Genomic DNA, 10,492 nt, shown 5'->3' with positions numbered 1-10,492 from the left:
ATTTATGCTTTTCTGGGCTTCCAACTGGTCAACCTTTAATTATGGAGCAAATCAACAAATCAACGTGTCGGAGAACTTACATATTTCAAGAGAATGATAACCAAACCACTTGTAAAACTATAAAATGTAAGAAAATATAAGGTACAACATATGTTACACATCCCATATATGAGCACAGAAAGCTTGTAATATAACCAGTTACTGCCTTTCATAAAGTTAAAAAAACATACAATATATAGATATGCAAAATGGGGTCGGAAGAGAGTAGAGTGTACGCAGACTCTACCTCTACCTCAGAGGTGAGGTAGAGGCCGCCTTTCCTATAGTAATGCTAATAATATCCCGTTACCGACTTTCATAAAGTTACAGAAACATATCATATGTTGTTACAAAAAGTGGGGTCGAAAGAGAGTACAGTATACACAGTCTCTACCTCTACCTCAGAGGTGTGGTAGACGCTATCTTTCATATAGTAATGATGATAATACATGTACATGTTACACTAAAACTCAAATCGAGCACTATTTATCTTTTTTTGACTTTACAGATGCTAGACACAGGAAGTGAATATATGTTAGTTCATTACATTAAAGTACATTTTGCAACTGAACGGACTAGTTCCTTATGACCTTTAGCTTCTTACCTTGTACTAGGTCTTATCTTATGACTTGTCTGGTTTATCTTCATCTTCACCTGGAGCCCGTCCTGTATTACTTTGGTCCACTAGTTTTTGAAGGGCCACATCTCTCCACCATAACATCATACTGTTGCTTCCCATTCTATTTTTTAAATTTAATAAGATTAAAACTCATAATTCACAACTGACACAAATAATCCACAAGGTAAGATTAAAAGCACATGCAAATATTACTGGAAAAGGTGCACTTGTCCCTCGGGTTTTGCCTATTTCTCTTTAAAATGTAACGAAATTTGAAAAGTTGGCCACCATAGCTCCTAGTTCAGAAATGATGAATGTCTGTTCACATCATTTGAATCAGTTATTCAGTCAATCTGACGTATAGCAAAGATTGTCTTCTACTTACTTCCAGCGGTTCATTCCACCCACAAAAACATTTTCAATTGACCCCTTGAGTTGCTCCCCAACTTTCACCTCCTGTAATGAAGTTAATAGAGCAATTATAAAGAATAAATAATATTCTACATAACAATATGTAAATTTCTTGCATTAGATTTGTACAAATAAGGATGTAACCGCATATTATATAAAGTTGCGCTTCACTACCATATTAGCCATGAGAACTGTGTCTGGTGATTTGTCAAATCAGAGAGATTTCTAAAATTCAAGGACATATATAAAGTCAATTTTGGGACACCAATTTGCTTATCACAATGTTAGAAAATATGATATGACGCCACTGTAACTGTATTCCCTACTAAATAATATTGAGCTTGAGGAAAAGCATTGTTAAACAGAATTAAATTAGACGTTAAGAAAGAATACATAGGAGGGAAATATTTTACAAACATGTCGTTATTTTCACGTATATCAGATTTTTAACAAATTGCACAACTCATTAGCTAGCTGAATAAGGAAAAGGATCATGAAAGTGGATTTTCTATCTTTTCTTCCTTTTAATAAATAACTTTTTTATCTATTTATCTTCTCTTTATCTAGGCATGCATTACTAAAGAGTGAAATATTTACATAAGGACCACAAGAACTTACCATATCTTAATCATAAAAGACAAATCTCACTATTGTTGTCTACAAGGGAAAATAACTAGAATCAATAATGAGGAAGGCCAGCTTGATAGATGCTGCATTGATGAACGAGGTTAAGGGTACTAAGATAATAAATAGAATGAACAGATGAGCCATTATAAGATTCTCTGAAATTAAAGAAGCTTCCTATCACAACTTGGAGATCAGGGGTTCAACTCTTCACAGAAGATTCTAAGGTGATTTTACTTCTTTATAATTTTGGTTGTTGGTTATTTCTTAAGCTTATGTGCACCTCGACTAATCCATCAAGCAGTCTATTCAACTTAGAAACATAAGTTGCCAAAGTAATCTACCAATTTAGAGTTAATGGTCTCATAATAGGTGTATTGTTGGTATTTGAACCTAGAATCTCTTGGCTGTTTTCTGAAATACTCCTGTAAGTTTCTTAAGGCAATGTGACCAATAATCTAGAATAATTCATGCACCACGCTGGGCTAGGAAAATTTCAGCATCATTGAATTCCCACCTAACAAAAATTTTGTTTGTGAAAGCCACAAACTTTAAACATCTAAATGTGAATCAAAACTAAAGGCAACAACTATTACCAAAGCATAAGAAGCGCAGCAAATATGAAAATTTTAAAACTACATTTCCATGTAAAATATAACACCCGATAAGAATTGGCAGTTTCCAAAAGCAGGCAATTAAAATTGGAACTGAGACATGATTACCACAACATCCAAATGTAGTCCCACAAAGTGGAGTTTGGGTAGGGTAGTATGTACGCAAACCTTACCTCTACCTCAAAGGTAGAGAGGTTGTTTCTGATAGATCCTCGGCTCAAAAGACAGTTCAAAGCAGTCCCAAGACTGACATATAATTGAATATATATTATAATCAAAGTTTATAGTTAACAAAAGAAACTTATCAACCCTAGCTAAATTTTCAATAAAACACAGTCTGATTGACTAGTTTAACCAAGTATGTACATTACAGATACAATTTTCTGTAGTAAAATAAACACAAAATTGGAAAACAATGAAACCCCAATAATTTTCAGTAGTGAAATAAACACGAAAATAAAAAACAATGAAACCCCATAAACACAAATAGAGCGATTTAATGAGAGAGGCATATAAACTAACCAAGTAAAGTAGACGGGTAAAGGCCACGAACAATAAAGAAAATAAAAGTAGCAAGGAATGAGCAGAATTTGAGAACCTACAGGCTTCGATTTCTTCATTCCCTAATTACTAATTTCACCCCCAAATTTCAATTTTCCCTCGAAACGATTGTCGATAGTCAGAGAAATGAGTTATCTGAGACACTTTCATTATAATTTGACCCCTAAATTTCAATAGATCGATACAATATATAGATGCATCAGTGTTATCTGACAAATGGGTTACATAATAAAGACGCAATAGATCAATGCAATTTGAAAAAAGGATTTTTTACAAGAAAGAGAAAGAAAGAGAGAGAAATAACGCTCTGATACTTTTATGAGAGAGAAAGAAAGAGAAAAATGTTTTTTGGTGGTATTATGTGAAATATTGTGGAGGGAATTACAGATAAGTGATGCAATAGATGATTTTTTCCATTAAGTGTTGCCATAGATGCTTCTATGGCGACAGTTTAAAAAAGGGTTGCTATATATACACCTATTGCAATGATTTATTTTTAATAGCAACAGTTATAGCACTAAAAGAATTATTATTTTTGGCATTGGTTAAAAGCATTACAATAGAATATCTTTAGCAACGAATTTGCAAGCATCACCAGAAATTTGGATTGCCATAGGTCGAATTTCTGGTAGTCAGTCCCCTAGCACTACTCCAATATGGGGCTAATCGATGGCCCACTCACTCCCTCAAGTCCGTCTATCACTCTAGGCTCACCCTCTGGGAGAAGGCTTCACATCTTTAACCTCGCATGACCTAATAAGCACTGTTTGCAAAGAAAAAATGAAGCACAACTCAAAACATAAGAAATAAAAGAAATTTTAATAATAAGTAATAAAAAAAAAAAAGTTCTCCAAAATACATCCTATAGCCTCTTGAAGATAGATATGAACATCTACATGCCAATTCCCGAGACTTTATTAGAGATCTCATTCTTACAGCATTGAGACCAATGTTCCTGGCTTCTCTAATAGTAATTTGTCATGATCCAAAATACAAGGGTCATGATCGCACTCATCATGGCAAACCTTTACGAGTAAGCCTATCACCTAAATTGGTACAAAAAAAGTAAAAGATAGAAATACCCCTATGGTAAGGCTTTTTATTAAAATCCAAATAGTCTAAGTATAACAAAAATAGAAAGAAACATACACCACAATCTAGCTCTAACTCCCCAAAATATGATTTCAATAGTATACGAATGTATCTAGTATAACTTAAATCCAAATAAATAACATAAGATGTCATAAATACAAGAGGAACTCCGACTCTGATATGAAAGTAAAAACATTATCTCTAAGAAAGGTAGTGGAATACATCCGGATGCCTTAAAGTAAACCAATACCTTGAAGGCACAAAATATCGCTCAAATCAACAGAGTTGGAGTGCACTCTAACTAAGACCTGCACCGAAAGAGTACAGTAGGCATAATTATGATCCACTTACACTCAATAGGTATCATAGGTCGATCGAGCAAAATAGCTAATAAAACAAAAAAAATATACTCTAAGGGTACGCTATCTGCAATTAGAAAATTTCCCACAATGGTAGCTCACACCGCTTACACTAACAGTTTTAATATATGACATAGATTGCAACAACACTAGAAAAGACCGCAAGTATACATTCTACCACATATAAGTACAAAAAGGAAGGACAATATACATATAAGATAAAAAAGTACAAGTATATGAATATAGAACAATTAGATGAGTAATATGTTAAAGCAGAAGTACAACCCCATTATAAGCATAATAAAGTAAACACAATATGAATAAGGATGATGATGACACATAAGGTTATCACATAGTTTTTGTATACTCATATAGAGATAATTCTTTCCAATGTAGGACCCATGGAGGGTTCATCAAACCTTATACTACCTCTTACACACCAACAGAGCTAAAGCATCCTAATGTAGGACGCTGGGGGGCTCGTCAACCTATATAAAACTAATATCCATGACTCTTCTCTTGCATATTATTCGGAGAAGGTCTGTAAAATCTAATATTCATAGTGTTTCTAGAGTCACCAGTATTTCTAGTATTCTCAATATTTCTAGTGCACATACATAATATGAGACATAAATCAAGTACGACAACAAAACAACAAGTATATATATAAAGCATACAAAAAGCAAGTAAAATTATGCATGTGATGCCATAAGGATGTAATGCTCACTGTCACTCTTAATGAGTTTTTCTACAACAGACCATATGATGTATTTCCACAACCAACCACAATGATACATTTCAATAACCATCCATAATTAAATATTTCCAGAATGACGTAAGCTTATATCCACTTACTATTTCAAACTGTCCATAAATTCCCACATGTTTTATACGCAAATAAAGTAAGAATACATCACAATACACAAATGGTAACACAATACACTTTTTGATGTGTTGTGGATTTATAGAACTTTCGATACATAAAACTATGATGTATTTTGCGTAAAATTAGGTTTTAGATGATAGACTAAATAAAATGATTAAAATTAATGTTTTTAGCCACTTACCGAGGCTATTTTGGGCATATTTACCACTTATCAGGTGAGATAAGTATGTATCACAAATTAAAGTCCAGAAGCTCAGTCCTAGGAAAATGAAGACTTTACAGTTACCTAGGTCAACATACTGTCCGTAGGTGGTACATACTATTCGTTTGTAGCAAAGGTATGTGGAGACATCAAACGTCCACAGAGTTGCAGGATCTACTTAGAAGTTCTGCACTTACGTAGGCCTGCATATGGACCGTTTGTGGTACATACGGTCCATAACCACCGACCTCAAATTTCTTTTTTAATTCAAGATTTGATTTTTTAGTTTTCCTTGAATACTATATATACTTTTTTTATATTTTGTAGTTAGATTGCATAGTTTTAGCATTCACAAACGTATATTTTAATTCCAAGATTTAACTTTCATCTTTGGATTACTTTTGTATTGGTTTTGGTTGATAATTTAGTTTTAGACTTTGAGTTTTTTTCAATGATACTTGTAATATCATATGAATGGATTCAATCATGAATCCCATTGATCGTTTCATAAGTATGAGTGGCTAAAACTCTTATCTAGGATTGTGGGAACCTAAAATAATAATGAAGCAGGGGAAGTGGGAAGTTGTTCTGATCTAGTACTTGTGCATGTATTGTCTTATCTTTTGTTTGATAGATGTTCTAGCAGTCGTAAATGTTAGGATTGTACAAAGATTATTGCTACTTACCCCAAAAGAGGAGTAGTAACTAGGAAAATATAATTACAAGAATAATTTAATAATTGACTGTCGATCTAGGCTACTCAGTATTATTTATGTATGATTGTTATCTGTCATCTAATAACTTCTAACACAAAAGGTAATAGTTAACTAGATTCGAGGATAAGGCTTAGTAATATGATATCCTAAGACTCAAAAGGTAAAGGATAAATGACAAGACCCAAACTAAGGCTTTGTTGTAATGGGAATCCCAAGTCTATCCAGGACAGGGGACCACCCTCTTTACGAAACCTAACCACCAAATATGCATACCTTGAGTCGGAAGAATGTTGACCGTATAACAAGAGAGCATTTATTACCTTTCTAGACACTAGGATAGGTCAATAACCGTGACCAACCTAAACAAGTCCAACCATCCATTACCAACTAACAAGCATAACCAAATAAATATATAAACCAAGTTCTTGCCCATAACATTTTATAAAAGGATGGAACAATCATAAATTCAGTTCAACGGTATCAGCCCAATACAATTGCCAATACTAAGGCTGACACCAATACTAACATCACCTATTTCAACACATAGTAGTTCCAAAATTCCTTTAACCAAAAGAAAAATAATATCTAGTTGGGACATGTCTCCAACCATAGCCAAGACCAATATCCATAAAATAGCTAAAGTATATAAGACATCCATGATATGAAATGAAGCCTTTCAAAATATGGAAGATCACCAAGTCAATCCAATAAATGATCCCAAATCCAATCACTCAGCAAGGAGCGTAGAATCATCGATTCTTGCATCACGTGGGGATACAACTGCCTGAAGATGGGTTAGCGTGTGAACGCTATCATGAACTCAGGATAAGGATAAAATAATACCATCCAGTAAGACCAAGTAATCAAACCATATGCATACAAACCATACATACATACATATAATTATATACATACATACATACATATACATATATATATATAAACACACATACAAAAAACTATACCCTGAAAGGGTGTTGAGTTTAGCATGCCTTTAAAACCATTAATTTGGGTATGTGTAGCTTAACCATCCTAAAACCACCCAAGGGCTATATGCATGTAGAGTAACCCCCTAAACAGGACCGAATGTGTGCAGCCGCAAAAACTAAAGATACCATAATAGTAGGGGAATCAGAAGTACCCTTTGCTCTCTATGATACACATGTACAATGTACTAAGAGGATTCCCATGAACCTTATAATATCATATATGGTCGCTATGACCAACCCTCATGTCAGCAAATATGATTTTCCAATGTCCATCTATTGGACTCACACCTTCACGATTAGCTATCACACCCCACCATTATTTCTCAATTAAAACCGTTAGCATCAGACCAAACCTTTATTCCATTATTATTAACCATTTTAGCTTGCAAGCAATGTCCATATACAACCTTTTTACGTATAAGTATTCCCATGTACCCATAGATTACATTATCAAGTTAACTTGGGGGAATCTCATGCACCCCTCAAGTGTTTCATTATTATGTTTTCTTGGGGGAATCTCATGTACCCCACAAGTTGTTCCTTAGAATGTTTACTTAGGGTATTCCCTTGTACCCCACAAGGAAGTTTAATTAACCACAACCATTCCAAATTATTTAAACCATTTATCCCATTTAGGGTTCCATTACCAAACCATATCACACAATAGTTCCATTAAAAGTCCAACAATATAGTTAAAGCATTCTCACATATATTTTATCAAATATATTTGGGGAATAGTGTATCAAAAACAAATTCCAATTACCAATTAACAATTCCCATCCAACCAATTGTCCAAACCATCATTAAAGCATGTAAAAAACATAATTAAAACATTAGAATACCATACATCTCCTAAGGATTATGATATATTTTTGTCAAATCGAGATAAACAACATAGCGCAAATGATGCAACTCGTCCAAAACACTTTATTGCAACTCTCAATGTCAGTAACACACATGGTACCTGAAAGTAACAACAACATTGATCTCAAATGCCATCACCTTCTATTAACCTACATCACCGTAGATTTTTATTAAGATAGAATCTAGCAATTGCTTCTCCTTGATCTCAGCATTAAGAGATGACTAAACCACCTCCTATAATATTACACCACCATCATTGGAGTCTAGGAGACAAACTGCTAAATTAACAAAGCGGTGAATATCCCTCAGCGATTCTCGGTTTTTCTTTTCCACACGAGCTAAACTCCCCATGTACAACTAGCTTAAAGCATCAACAATTACGGTACCTTTACCTAGGTTGTAGTGAAGACTCATATTATGTCCTTGAGAAACACCAACCATCTCCTCTATATAAGATTTAACTCCTTTTGAGTTAACATATATTATAGACTCTTATGATTAGAAAAAATGTCCACGTGTACTCCATATAGATAATGCTGCCAAATTTTCAGAGAAAAAACTGCAACTAAATGCTCCAAATCATGGGTAGGATGATTCCATACATGCACCTTTAACTTCCTGGAAGCATAGGCAATTACCTTCCTATATTGCATCAAAACACAACCAAGTCTTACCCGAGATGTATCACAATAAAACACAAACCCATCATTACCTTTAGCTAATGTCCAAACCGGAGCACAAGTTAGCTTATCCTTTAGCTTCTTGAAACTCCCCTCACATGCATCTGACAAAGAAAATGTTACACTCTTTTGAGTCAACTTAGTCAATGGGGCAGCTATTATCGAGAAACCTTCCACAAAATGCCTATAATACCCAACCAAAACCAAGAAGCTTTGAATGTCAATTGGTGTCATGGGTCTAGGCCAGCTTTTAACCAAAACCACCTTTGGTGAATCAACCATGATTCCCTCAATAGAAATAATATAACTAAGAAAGGTCACAATATTTAACCAAAACTTACACTTGAAGAATTTGGCATATAATTGTTGCTCTTTCAAGGTCTATAACACCACATAGAGTTGATTAGTATGATCCACCCCACTCTTAGAATATAACAAATACAGCAAGATGTCATGAAAGAACATAATGATAAAAAAATCTAAAAATTTCTTGAAAACACTATTCATCAAATCCATAAATGTCGTTAGAGAATTACTCAAATAGAAAAATAGAATAGGAACTCAAAGTGCCTACACCGTGTATAAAAAGCTTTTTTCAAAATATGCGCCTTCCTAATCTTAAGATGATGCAACCCAGAACAAAATTCTATGTTTAAAAAGAGTTTGGCACCTTGCAACTGATCAAAAAAGTTATCTATCCTTGGAAGAAGATACTTATTCTTAACTGTTACCTTATTCAATTATCGATAGTCAATGAATATCTGAAGAGAACCATCCTTATTTCACATAAATAACACCGGGGCACCCCATAAGGATATACTAAGATGGATAAAATTCTTATCTAAAAGATCCTTAAGTTGCTCCTGGAGTTCTCTCAACTCAGTCGATGCTATTCTATAAGAAGAAATAGATATTAGGTGAGTGTCCGAAATGAAATCAATACCAAACTCGATCTCCCTATCTAAAGGAACACTAGGAAGATCATCTGAGAAACCTTAGGAAACTTATTTAACATTGGAACTAAATGTAAAAGATGACCTTCTGAGTTAGGAGATTTAAACTGGACTAGATGATAAAGAAACACTTTAGAGCTAGGGAACCACTATCCTATTCAATAACTGATTTAACTGGTAACCTAAATAAAACCTTATGGGTTTGATAATCTAATGATGCGTAACAAGAGTGTAACCAATCCATCCCTAAAATAACATTAAAATCCACCATATTAATTATAAAAAATTGCAGCAAAGTATTCCTACTAACAACATATACCACACACCCTCTATAGACTCTTTTAGAAACCATAGAGTCGCATACTGTGGAAAAAATAGAGAAAGGATCTTAAATAAACTAGAGATCAAAACCAAAATACAATGCCACAACTTGGTTCACATAAGAGAATGGGCCCTGGATCAAACAATCAATATATGTCATGAGAAAAAAGTTGTAACATACTAGTAACAACATCATGTAATGCCTCAAAATCATATTGAATAGTAATGACATATAACCTATTCTGAGCTACACCAGTACCAAAAGCAATAACTGATGCAGAAGCAACACCTTATGGTGCAGGAGAAGAAGATAAAGAAACTAGAGATTTACTCGCTCCCAAAGAACCTTTACTAACTGAACAATTTCTAAGCATATGGCCTGGCTGATTATATTTAAAATATTTGTCCCTCCCTTCATCACGGAAACCCCTATACAACCTACCATAAAATTGACAAGGAGGGAATGATAAGGCTAATTGATTCCAACTCACTTGAGAGCATCCTATGCCCAAAAATTATCGCCACCATGTTGACGCTTGTCACTCAACTACTTTGAGTAAGG

The 10,492-nt window shown here is 34.1% G+C and overlaps 1 long non-coding RNA gene across 1 annotated transcript; it reads right to left on the bottom strand.

Annotated features, from left to right (window-relative positions):
- Window positions 1-405: 405 nt before the first annotated feature.
- On the bottom strand, window positions 406-3,247 carry LOC124899422. The gene is made up of 3 exons (XR_007056899.1): window positions 2,910-3,247; window positions 872-1,114; window positions 406-779 (listed from the first exon to the last, which is right to left on the bottom strand). It is a non-coding gene; the product is annotated as an uncharacterized LOC124899422 (long non-coding RNA).
- Between the last annotated feature and the right edge of the window lie 7,245 nt (window positions 3,248-10,492).

The sequence above is a fragment of the Capsicum annuum genome, chromosome 6 (assembly GCF_002878395.1).
Source record: "Capsicum annuum cultivar UCD-10X-F1 chromosome 6, UCD10Xv1.1, whole genome shotgun sequence".
In the NCBI taxonomy this organism is placed as follows: domain Eukaryota; kingdom Viridiplantae; phylum Streptophyta; class Magnoliopsida; order Solanales; family Solanaceae; genus Capsicum; species Capsicum annuum.
This window is presented reverse-complemented; position numbering and strand designations above follow the sequence as displayed.